The sequence below is a fragment of the Physeter macrocephalus genome, chromosome 21 (assembly GCF_002837175.3).
Source record: "Physeter macrocephalus isolate SW-GA chromosome 21, ASM283717v5, whole genome shotgun sequence".
Lineage (NCBI taxonomy): Eukaryota > Metazoa > Chordata > Mammalia > Artiodactyla > Physeteridae > Physeter > Physeter macrocephalus.
Window position 1 is genome coordinate 96,420,572 of NC_041234.1, and position 13,877 is coordinate 96,434,448.

The 13,877-nt window shown below is 38.8% G+C and overlaps 1 protein-coding gene across 10 annotated transcripts in view; it reads right to left on the bottom strand.

The window, feature by feature from the left end:
- THOC2 (THO complex subunit 2) overlaps positions 1-13,877 on the bottom strand; it is a 122,229-nt gene that overhangs the window by 43,475 nt on the left and 64,877 nt on the right. The window lies entirely within an intron of this gene.

A 13,877-nucleotide genomic window follows, 5' to 3' on the forward strand; every position in this document is an offset into this window, starting at 1 on the left:
CCTTCATTTCTTTTTCATTTATTTCTGATCTGATCTTTATGATTTCTTTCCTTCTGCTAAATTTTGGGCTTTTTTGTTCTTCTTACTCTAATTGCTTTAGGTGCCAGGTTAGGTTGTTTATTCGAGATGTTTCCTGTTTCTTAAGGTAAGACTGTATTGCTGTAAACTTCCCTCTCAGAACTGCTTTTACTGAATCCCATAGGTTTTTGGGTTGTTGTGTCTCCATAGTCATTTGTTTCTAGGTATTTTTTGATTTCTTCTTTGATTTCTTCAGTGATCACTTTGTTATTCAGTAGTGTATTGTCTAGCCTCCATGTGTTTGTATTTTTTACAGATCTTTTCCTGTAATTGATATCTAGTCTCATAGTGTTGTGGTCGGAAAAGATACTTGATACGATTTCAATTTTCTTAAATTTAGCAAGGCTAGATTTGTGACCCAAGATATGATATAACCTGGAGAATGTTCCATGACCACTTGAGAAAAATGTGTATTCTGTTGTTTTTGGATGGAATGTCCTATAAATATCAATTAAGTCCATCTTGTTGAATGTGTCATTTAAAACTTGTGTTTCCTTATTTTTCTTTTCATTTTGGATGATCTGTCCATTGGTGAAAGTGGGGTGTTAAAGTCCCCTACTATGATTGTGTTACTGTCGATTTCCCCTTTTACTGCTGTTAGTATTTGCCTTATGTAGTGAGGTGCTCCTATGTTGGGTGCACAAATATTTACAATTGTTATATCTTCTTCATGGATCGATCCCTTGATCATTATGTAGTGTCCTTCTTTGTCTCTTGAAATAGTCTTTATTTTAAAGTCTATTTTGTCTGAAATGAGAACTGCTATTCCAGATTTCTTCTGATTTCCATTTGCATGGAAAATCTTTTTCCATCCCCTCACTTTCAGTCTGTATGTGTCCCTAGGTCTGAAGTGGGTCTCTTGTAGACAGCAGATATACAGGTCTTGTTTTTATATCCATTCAGCCAGTCTGTGTCTTTCGGTGGGAGCATTTAATCCATTTACATTTAAGGTAAATATCGATATGTATGTTCCTATTACCATTTACTTAATTGTTTCGGGTTTGTTCTTGCAGGTCTTTTCCTTCTCTTGTGTTTCTTGCCTAGAGACGGTCCTTTAGCATTTGTTGTAAAGCTGGTTTGGTGGTGCTGAACTCTCTCAGCTTTTGCTTGTCTGTAAAGGTTTTAATTTCTCCATCAAATCTGAATGAGATCCTTGCTGGGTAGAGTAATCTTGGTTGTAGGTTGTTTTCCTTCATCACTTTAAATATGTCCTGCCACTCCCTTCTGGCTTGGAGAGTTTCTGCTGAAAGATCCGATGTTAACCCAACGATAATCTCTTCAAATATTTTCTCAATCCCATTCTTTTTCTCTTCTTCTTCTGGGACCCCTATAATTCGAAGGTTGGTGCATTTAATGTTGTCCCAGATGTCTCTGAGACTGTCCTCGGTTCTTTTCATTTATTTTTCTTTATTCTGTCCTGAAGTAGTTATTTCCACTATTTTATCTTCCAGGTCACTTATCCGTTCTTAAGGTTGGTTCAGTGCGTTGAGTAGGTTTCCTTGTTGAGGGTACTAGTGCCTGTGTTCTGGTGGATGAGGCTGGATCTTGTCTTTCTGGTGGGCAGGTCCACGTCTGGTGGTGAGTTTTGGAGTGTCTGTAGCCTTATTATGATTTTAGGCAGCCTCTCTGCTAATGGATGGGGCTGTGTTCCTGTCTTGCTAGTTGTTTGGCATAGGGTGTCAGCACTGTAGCTTGCTGGTCGCTGAGTGAAGCTGGGTCTTGGTGTTGAGACGGACATCTCTGGGAGATTTTTGCCATTTGATATTACGTGGAGCTGGGAGGTCTCTTGTGGACCAGTGTCCTGAAGTTGGTTCTCCCACCTCAGAGGCACAGCCCTGACGCCTGGCTGGAGCACCAAGAGCATTTAATCCACACAGCTCAGAATAAAAGGGAGAAAAAATAAGGAAGGAAGGAAGGAAGGAGGGAGGGAGGGAGGGAGGGAGGGAGGGAAGGAAGGAAGGAAGGGGATAAATAATGTAGGATAAAATTAAGTTATTAAAATAAAAAATAATTATTAAGAAGAAAAATTTTTTTAAGTAAAAAAAAAGAAAAAGAAACCGGGATGGTTAGAACCCGAGGACAAATGGTGAAAGCAAAGCTATACAGACAAAATCTCACACAGAAGCATACACATACACATCCACAAAATGAGAAAAAGGGGAAAAAATAATATATCTTGCTCCCAAAGTCCACCTCCTCAATTTTGGATGATTCGTTGTCTATTCAGGTATTCCACAGATGCAGGGTACATCAAGTTGATTGTGGAGCTTTAATCCGCTGCTTCTGAAGCTGCTGGGAGAGATTTCCCTTTCTCTTCTTTGTTCGCACAGCTCCTGGGATTCAGCTTTGGATTTGGCCCTGCCTCTGCGTGTAGCTCACCTGAGGGCGTCTTCTCTTTGTTCTGACAGGACAGGGTTAAAGGAGCAGCTGATTCCGGGGGTCTGGTTCACTCAGGCCGGGGGGAGGGAGGGGCACGGATGCGGGGCGAGCCTGCAGCAGCAGAGGCCCGTGTGACGTTGCACCAGCCTGAGGCGCGCCGTGCGTTCTCCCGGGGAAGTTGTCCCTGGATCAAAGGACCCTGGCAGTGGCGGGCTGCACAGGCTCCCGGGAGGGGAAGGGTGGATAGTGACCTGTGCTCGCACACAGGCTTCTTGGTGGCAGCAGCGGCCTTAGAGTCTCATGCCCGTCTCTAGGGTCTGCGCTGATAGCCGTGGCTCATGCCCGTTTCTGAAGCCCCTTTAACTGGCGCGCTTAATCCCCTCTCCTTGTGCACCAGGAAACAAAGAGGCAAGAAACAGTCTCTTGTCTCTTCGGCCGCTCCAGACTTTTTCCCAGACTCCATCCTGACTAGCCGTGGTGCACTAACCCCTTCAGGCTGTGTTCACGCAGCCAACCCCAGTCCTCTCCCGGCATCCGAAGGAAGTCCGAGCCTCAGCTGCCAGCCCCCGACCGTCCCGGCGGGTGAGCAGACAAGCCCCTCAGGCTGGTGAGTGCTGGTCGGCACCGATCCTCTGTGCGGGAATCTCTCCGCTTTGCCCTCCGCACCCATTACTGCACTCTCCTCCATGGCTCCGAAGCTTCCCACCTCCGCCACCAGCAGTCTCCACCCGTGAAGGGGCTTCTAGTGTGTGGAGTCCTTTTCTCCTTCACAGCTCCCTCCCACTGGTGCAGGTCCCGTCCCTATTCTTTTGTCTCTGTTTATTCTTTTTTCTTTTGCCCTACCCTGATACGTGGGGAGCTTCTTGCCTTTTGGGAGCTCTGAGGTCTTCTCCCAGCAATCAGTGGGTGTCCTATAGGAGCAGTTCCACGTGTAGATGTATTTCTGATGTATCTGTGGAGAGGAAGGTGATCTCCGCGATTTACTCTTCCGCCATCTTCTCTGCTTCATGTCACTGTCCTTATTAACTATCATTCATTGAGTACTACATGCCATGTAATAGGCTAAGAACTACACATTTATGTTTTAAAACTACTCTAATAGAAGAATCTTTTTGTTAGGGTCTAAATAAGGCCCATCAAAATAACTTAGAAATAGGAAAATATAACCTATAAGTTGAAAGTTATGGGAACCTAGCCAAAGCAGTCTTGAGGGAAAAAAAAGGAGCTGGAGGAATCAGACGCCCTGACTTCAGACTATACTACAAAGCTACAGTAAACAAGACACTCTGGTACTGACACAAAAACAGAAATATAGATCAATGGAAGAGGTTAGAAAGCCCAGAGATAAACCCACAGACCTATGATCAACTAATCCATGACAAAGGAGGCAAGGATATACAATGGAGAAAAGACAGTCTCTTCAATAAGTGGTGCTGGGAAAACTGGACAGCTACATGTAAAAGAATGAAATTAGAACACTCCCTAACACCATACACAAAAATAAACTCAAAATGGATTAAAGACCTAAATGTAAGGCCACACACTATCAAACTCTTAAGACACTCTCAAACTCTTAGAGGAAAACATAGGAAGAACACTCTTTGACATAAATCACAGCAAGATCTTTTTTGATCCACCTCCTAGAGTAATGGAAATAGAAACAAAAATAAACAAATGGACCTAATGAAACTTAAAAGCCTTTGCAAAGCAAACTACAAACTAGATGAAAAGGCAACCCTCAGAAAGGCAGAAAATATTTGCAAACGAATCAACAGACAAAGGATTAATCTCTAATAATAGAAGCAGCTCATGCAGCTCATTATCAAAAAAACAAACAACCCAATCAAAAAACGGACAGAAGACCTAAATAGACATTTCTCCAAAGAAGACATACAGATGGCCAAGAGGCACAGCAAAAGCTGCTCAACATCACTAATTATTAGAAAAATGCCAATCAAAACTACAATGAGGTATCACCTCACACCAGTTAGAATGGCCATCATCAAAAAATCTACAAACAACAAATGCTGGAGAGGGTGTGGAGAAAAGGGAACCCTCTTGCACTGCTGGTGGGAATGTAAATTGATACAGCCACTATGGAGAGCAGTATGGAGGTTCCTTAAAACCTAACAATAGAACTACCATATGACCCAGCAATCCCACTACTGGGCATATACCCAGAGAAAACCATAATTCAAAGAGTCATGTACCAAAATGTTCATTGCAGCACTATTTACAATAGCCAGATCATGGAAGCAACCTAAATGCCCATCGACAAACGAATGGATACAGAAGATGTGGTACATATATACAATGGAATATTACTCGGCCATAAAAAGGAATGAAATTGGGTCATTTGTAGAGACGTGGATGGATCTAGAGACTGTCATACAGAGTGATGTCAGTCAGAAAGAGATAAATATCGTATATTAACGCATATATGGAATGTAGAAAAATGGTACAGATGAACCTGTCTGCAAGGCAGAAACAGAGACACAGACGTAGAGAACAAACATATGGACACCAAGGGGGGAAAGGGGTAGTGGGATGAATCGGGAGATTGGGATCGACGTATACACACTAATATGTATAAAATAGATAACTAATTAGAACCTGCTGTATAAAAAATAAATTAAATTTAAAGATTCAAAGTAAATTAATTAATATTTTTTAAAAAAGAAAAGTTATGGGAACTTGAGTTTACCAAGCCTGGAGAAGAGATAACAGAATCGCCTTTCAATGTTTTTGTTCAAAGACTTTTTAACTTTCAATCAGAAACTCTTAAAAACTTTACAAAAGACTTAGAAATAACCCCTTAACTTTGATACATCATTTATGAAAACACAGGAAGGGATACTAAATGAAAAGTACTATCTGCCACCACCTTTCTTTTTTAGTCAATACAAATCTCTACTAAGATGCTAAAGAATGAATAATATGGTCACCCACACACAGGATGACCATATGTGCTGGCTCTCAGTTCTTATCCCAGGGTAACTTTTAAATGTTACCGCTCTTTCACACACTATGAATTTTTTTTTTCTGAAACTGAACACTGAGGGTGAATTTCAGGAAACAAGCCTTGGAGAAGAGGTACAGCAGTTGAATCAATTGTTTACAGCGAGTATGTGGTCCACACTAAAAATTCTGCCTTCCTTTCTTATAAAACATGTATTTTTTTTAAAACTACACTGTTTGTACATAGAGTCTACAGTTCCCTACTAATAGATTTTATATCTGCCTATCCTTGTATGTTTATATACCTCTCTTAGATAAAAAGCATAGCTAATGGGAAAAATTAAGATCCTATTTGTAATTTATTACCTTAACTATGATTCTACACCTTGATTAGAATTGTCACATGAAGATATTCAGTAATAGCTAAAGTGACCTGAGTTCAAACCAATCATTATAGGGGATAATACAAGTACTAATATAAACATCCTAACAGTTTTTCCCTGCTCAGACTCATTAAAAAGCAAGGGTGTTATAGATTAAACTTGGGCTCCAACTCTAGAGTGCCAATGATAGCAGTGTCTGTCTCCATTTGGACAATAAGAATTATAATGAAGGTTCTGATTGTTTTTGTTTTTTAATATTTGTTTATTTATTTGGCTGTGCCAAGTCTTAGTTGCAGCACATGGGATCTTTGTCACCATGTGCGCAATCTTTGTTGCGGTATGCGGGATGTTTAGTTGTGACATGCGGGCTCTTAGTTGCGGCATGCGGGCTCTTAGTTGCAGCATGCAGGATCTAAAATATTTTTTTAAATGGGCAGAATACCTAAATAGACATTTCACCAAAGAAGACATACAGATGGCCAAGAGGCACATGAAAAGATGCTCAACATCACTAATTATCAGAGAAATGCAAATCAAAACTACAATGAGGTATCACCTCACAGCAGTCAGAATGGCCATTATCACAAAATCTAGAAACAATAAATGTTGGAAAGAGTGTGGTGAAAAGGGAACCCTCCTGCACTGTTGGTGGGAATGTAAACTGACCACTATGGAGAACAGTATGGAGGTTCCTTAAAAAACTAAAAATAGAACTACCATATGACCCAGCAATCCCACTACTGGGCATATACCCTCAGAAAACCATAATTCAAAAAGAGACATGTACCACAATGTTCATTGCAGCCCTATTTACAACAGCCAGGACATGGAAGCAACCTAAATGTCCATCAACAGATGAATGGATAAAGAAGATGTGTCACATATATACAATGGAATATTACTCAACTATAAAAAGAAACGAAATTGAGTTACCTGTACTGAGGTGGATGGACCTAGAGTCTGTAATACACAGTGAAGTCAGAAAGAGAACAACAAATACCATATGCTAAGGCATATATATGAAATCTAAAAAAAAAACCAAAAAACAAAATGGTACTGATGAACCTAGTAGCAGGGCAGGAATAAAGACACACATAGAGAATGGACTTGAGGACACAGTGGGGAGGGGAAAGCTGGGGCGAAGTGAGAGTAGCATCGACATATATACACTACCAAATGTAAGATAGATAGCTAGTGGGAAGCAGCAGCACAGCACAAGGAGATCAGCTCAGTGCTTTTCGACAACCTAGAGGGGTGGGATAGGGAGGGTATATGGGGATATATGTACGCATATGGCTGATTCACTTTGTTGTACAACAGAAACTAACACAGCCTTGTGAAGCAATTATACCCCAATAAAGATGTATTTTTTTTAATGGAGAGATATGTGTCCATACTACCCTTGACTAGTTCACTCATGAAACCCCAGCAACAAAAATTTCCTTTCTTTGATAAAAATTCTTTGATTTGTTACTAATTTATAACAAATTTCAAAAATGAGAGGGGAAAAAACATCTATCACTACAACATAAAGAAGCTAAAGGCATTCCTACATAAAATCAAATCTACTCTTGAGGGAAATGAAACTGCTACTTTAAAGTGGCATCTTATGAGGAGAAAAAACATCTATCACTACAACATAAAGAAGCTAAAGGCATTCCTACATAAAATCAAATCTACTCTTTTTTTTTTTTTTTTTTGCGGTACGTGGGCCTCTCACTGTTGTGGCCTCTCCCGCTGCGGAGCACAGGCCCCGGACGCGCAGGCGCAGCAGCAATGGCTCACGGACCCAGCCGCTCCGCGGCATGTGGGATCTTCCCGGACCGGGGCACGAACCCGTGTCCCCTGCATCGGCAGGCGGACTCTCAACCATTGCGCCACCAGGGAAGCCCCAAATCTACTCTTGAGGGAAATGAAACTGCTACTTTAAAGTGGCATCTTATATTTAAAGACAGAAATAGATTAAAGTATATTATTAACGCTTTTTAAAAAATCATTAAAAGCTAGTGTAGTGATAGCTTACACAAGTGATAACTTATTATGATCTAAAAAATTCATGACAACTATTTTTTTAACTCTCTAAAATTGAATACCTAATTATTAGTATCTAATTCATGTTTAGACATATCTCATTTGATCCATATTGCAACCCCAGGAGCTAGATAAGCCAAATATTATTACCACGAATCTCTGGCTTAGAAAAGTGACCAGCTTAAGGTCACATTACTAGCAAGTAGCTAGCAGCTCATCCTGATGAAACTAGTTCACCTAATTATCAATTTCTAATGCTTTAATTACTCTGTTAGGGGGACAGCCTTAAATGAAGAATCTGTGGGCAAGGTAGGTTCCAAAGTCAACACATAAAGTAAAAATTACATATACTCACAATTACCCTTTAAAAAAATCCCTTATATCATCTATAAAGTATACAGACACATTATCTTTCATTTAAGTCCAACTCAAGACTCTGTTTTTCCCCTCTAATATTAGGAGAAATCACTAAGTGACCATGAGATGTGAACATGAAATAAAGTGACTGGCTTGCATTTAGGGGGCCATGTCACACGAAAACACAGTTTAAAAACTAGACTAACTGAATGTGGTGAGATGCTCTCTAAGACACCTGAGAAACTGAACCAAAATGAAAGAAAAAAATTTCTCCAATTTCACCCTTACTCCTAGACATACACCCTGAGTATTTTGATGGAACAAGTCTGGCCACATTCACATAAACTAAGCACAGGTATGGTGTAATTCCACTGTACTTGATTGAATCCCATACCTTCATCCAAAAGGAATATTAATTTTGAGCTCTAACCCACACAACCAGGTTAGATCTTCAATTTTGAAAAGAAATAAATGGACTGAAGCAGGATCACAGACTCTCCCTCCCCTAATAGCTAACAAAAAACAATAAACGTCAAGTCAAAATTCTAAAGTAGGTGGGTCATAAACTAGAGTTTCAGGATCAATGGTATTAAGGTACATTCTCTCCCTAGGAACCCAAATTTTTATTATGAAAAATTTCAAGTTTACATAAAAGTTGAATGGATAGTATACTTATCCATAAACACCTATATATCTACCATGTAGATTCAACAATTAACATTTTGCCTTTTTTTCTTGACCAAAAAAAATTGCAGACATGATACTTTATCTCAAAAAAATTCAGTGTGCACCTCCTAAGAATAAGGACAGGGACTTCCCTGGTGGCACAGTGGTTAAGAGTCTGCCTGCCAACGCAGGGGTTCGAGCCCTGGTCCAGGAAGATCTCACATGCCATGGAGCAACTAAGCCCGTGTGCCAAAACTACTGAGCCTGCGCTCTAGAGCCCTCGAGCCACAAGTACTGAAGCCCGTGCGCCTAGGGCCCGTGCTCCGCAACAGGAGAAGCCACCGCAATGAGAAGCCCGCGCACCGCAACGAAGAGTAGCCCCCGCTCGCCGCAACTAGAGAAAGCCCGCGCGCAGCAGCGAAGACTCAACACAACCAAAAATAAAAATAAATTAATTTTTTGAAAAAAGAATAAGGACATTGTTCCACATTACCACAATTATCATAATCACAACTATTCTGAATATCATCTAGTACCCAATCTAAGGTATATCCTGACCCTTTGACTCTAGGTTTCTCTAAGCTTTATGTGTCAATCAATTTAGAGCACTTTGGCTCTTTACCAAAGGCCAACATAAGAAATAGCCATATAAAGAGACAGTGAGATAACTGAATTAAGATGACAGAGTGAAGCATAAACACAGAATTTCTCTCCCCCAATCCCTAATGCAATGAACAAAGTACGTCTTCCTATTTGTTTGTTTTTTTTAATGTCCCAAATTCACCACCAACCGAGCAAAAAAAGAGGAAATTATGCTATTAACTTCAAGGTGATGCACACACAAACACACATAAGATTCTGAACTACAGACAGTGTGGTACGGCGCCTGACCTTAACCCAATCCCCAGAAGTATCGAGCAAGGAAGGTAAGTCAAAAAATGTATGGAGCCCAACAATCTGTATTTTAAGGAGACCCCCAGGTGATCCTGATGCATGTAAAGTTTGAGGTTCACTGTACTAGATAGTCCTATACTACATACCTCAAATTTCAGAAATACATAACCACATACACATACACATACACACACACAATCAGAGACATAAATGATTTCAAATAACTATAGGCTGAAAAGACTATTCTGTCAAGTGATATCTAACATAAGCTATTTTTTAAAATATGCATAATTTATATATACAAGCAACCTCAAGCTTATGAATGAGACATTTGTTAAAGATTTGTTAATTGTAAATACATTATTTGGAACTAAGGTCATATTCCCCCTTTAGAAGCAATCTTATAAACTTGGGTTAAATTCCTAGCTAGGCAACATAAGCCTTTTAAACCTATAAACACAAAATGATTTGTTATAGTGAAATGTTTTTAGGGTAAAAAAAATGAACCAAAATTCTAAGTCAGATCAGTGGAAAGATTCACTTTTCCTACCACAACCTTAGCAACGAGAGAAGACAGATTTCTTCCCACACTGGGATCAAAATAAACTTTTTCTGCTTCCCTTCTGCCCTTCTACCTCTGCAAAAATAGAGACTAGACTTAGGGGCAGGCACCAGACACAATTGTGATAGAACAGAGATAAATGAGGGCTGCAATGGAAATGGCAGAGTGGAAGAGTAACAGCTTTAGCACCTGTGTATCTTGCTAACAATATTGTATCTGTACATGTTTATACATATGTCTGTATACGGGACTTCTACAAGTTTGATGTTTGGTCTCCTGCTTACAAGTTTATGACACTTGTAGCCAAATAAAGAATTTCAGAACAAGAGATCTGAACACTAAGATTTTCAATGAAAAAGTATAGCATTAAAAAAAAAAGAATACCATTAGTGGGTAAACGTAAGATGAGAAAGAGGCTGTTTACATTGTCTCAAACTATCTCCCCACAGGATACATATTAACAACAAGAGAAAAAGAATAACTACACTGGAGAAACCTGGCAGCCATCACCTCAACCAAGTGATCTATGTTAACATCACCAGTAATGGGACAAATTGACTTCACATGCTTCCCAATACAATGCAATGGGGAAAACAAGTACTAGTTAACATGACATCCCTTTCAGCCGATAAGGATCAAGATAATGAAACACTGTTATACTTCTTTTTTTATATGGATATATGCTATATAATAAATATTATGTATAGTAATGAACTACTTAGCAGATTTCTTCAGCATACCTTTACACAATATAAATTTGTTAACATTAAAAAAATTTATCTACCAGCTAAGTATTTAAAGCCAAATCAAACATCTCAGGTCTCAAGTGATTAATACACAACAGTTGTTAAATTTTCTACACAGTTACTGTAGTCAAAAATTAAAATTAGGTGCAATCGCCAAACACTGGAGAAAACTGCATTTGTGCTTGCAACGATTTCTATATTCTTTTGCTTACGTTGCTTTACAATTGAAAAGAAATTGTGTATTCTTTTCAGCTTTAAGACCTTGGTTAGGCACAGATCTCTTAGAACACAAAGAGCAAACTATAAAAGAGAAGCGCTGTTAAATTGGAATCAATCAAAATTTTAAATTTTTGCTTTTCAAAAGACAGTAAACAAAATGACAAGGCAAATCAGACTGAGAATAAAAGACAACTGAATTTAAAATGGGCAAGAGATTTGAATAGACATTTCAACAAAGATGATTACAAATGGCAAATAAGGGCATGAAAAGATGCTCAACATCACTGATCATCAGGGAAATGTAAATTAAAAGCACAAAACATAGCACTACACACCCATTAGAATGACTAAAATTTAAAAGACTGACAACACCAAGTGTTGATGAGGATGTAGAGCAAATGGAAGTCATATACATTGCTCCCAGGAATGCAAAATGGTACACACATGCTGGAAAAGTTTGACAAAAAGTTAAACATACACTTACCCATATGGCCCAGCAATCCCATTCCTGGGGAAACAAAAACATATGCACCCCCCCAAAAAAAGACGTGTACAAGAATATCCATAGCAGCTTTATTTATAATAGCCCCCAACTAGAAACAACCCAAATGCCCATCAACTGGTGAATGGATAAACTCTGTTATATCTATATAATGAAATATTACACAGCAATAAAGAACTACTGGGCTTCCCTGGTGGTGCAGTGGTTGAGAGTCCACCTGCTGATGCAGGGGACACGGGTTCGTGCCCCGGTCCAGGAGGATCCCACATGCCGTGGAGCGGCTGGGCCTGTGAGCTATGGCTGCTGAGCCTGCGCTTCTGGAGCCTGTGCTCCGCAACGGGAGAGGCCACAACAGTGAGAGGCCCGCGTACCACAGAAAAAAAAAAAAAAAAAAAAAAAAAAAAAACAATAAAGAACTACTGACGTGTGCAACAACTGAAATGACTCTCAAAAGCATTAAGTGGAAGAAACCAGACAAAAAAAGACTACATTCTATACTATCCCATTTATGTGAAGTTCTAGAAAAAGCAAAACCACAGTGACAGAACGCCTAACAGTGGTTGCCAGGAACGAGCAATGAAGGGAGGGAACTGATGGCAAAGGGGCAAGAGGGAACTTGCAGGGATGATGAAAATATCTTATATCATGATTGTGGTGGTGGACACACAACTGTATACATCTGTCAAAACTCATCAAATTGTACACTTAAAATTGGTGAGGTTTACTGTATGTAAATTATAACTTGAATCTAATTTTAAAAAATAATAACAAGCCAAACATGGAAGCAACCTAAGTGTCCACCAACAGATGAATGGATAAAAAAGATGTGGTGTGTGTATATGTATATATCTATATATATATCTATATAGGTATATAGATATATATATGTGTGTGTATATATATCTATAATATATATAGATATAGATATATATACACACACACATACACACACACACACACACAATGGAATATATCACTCAGCCATAAAAAAGAATGAAATAATGCCATTTGCAGCAACATGGAAGGACCCAGAGATTACCATACTAAGCTAAGTAAGTCAGATAGAGAAAGACAACTATATGATATCACTTATATGTGGAATCTAAAAAGATGATACAAATGAACTTATTTACAAAACAGAAACAGACTCACAGGCATAGAAAACAAACTTATAGTTACCAAAGGGGAAGGGGGAGGAGGGATACACTGTGAACGTGGGATTAACAGATGCACACTACCATATATAAAATAGACAAACAATAAGGATTTACTGTATAGCACAGGGAACTATATTCAACATCTTGTAATAAACTATAATGGAAAAGAATCCAAAAAAAGAAAAAATATATATATATATGTATAAATACATATATATGTAGAGCCAAATCACTTTGCTATGCATCTGAAACTAACACAATATTGTAAATCAACTATATATCAATAAAAATAATAATAATAACATAAAGTTACCCTTGGGGTAGTGATTAGAAGGGCATATAAGGAAAACTCTGGGGTGCTCGTACTGTTCTATTTCTTGATCTAAATGGTGGACACATGGGTGTTTAGTTTGGAAAATGTCACTGAGCTGTACAATTATGGTTTGTGTGCTTTCTGTATTATGTTTTATTTCAATTAAAAGTTTACTAAAAAAAATAAAAGAATGGATCCTGAACAGTCTGAGGTTGAAGGGACTTCACACAAATAATGGCAATGATTCAAAACTGCAGCCAAGAAAATAACTGAGCAGAAGAAAAGCAAGAGGAAAGAATGTTGAATTAACTACTATTTATAAGGGGATTCAAAAAGCAATCACATGTCCAAAGCATAGTTTCCTATCTGGAGGACTTGACTAATAATCTGGCTGGATTTAAGCTTTTATATATAAATGGTTGGGACACAACTGACTTTCCCCAAACCTTACTCAACATAACCTTTTTTTTTTATTATTAATATTATTTTTTAACATCTTTATTGGAGTATAACTGTTTTACAATGGTGTGTTAGTTTCTGCTTTACAACAAAGTGAATCAGTTATACATATACATATGTTCCCATATCTCTTCCCTCTTGCATCTCCCTCCCTCCCACCCTCCCTATCCCAC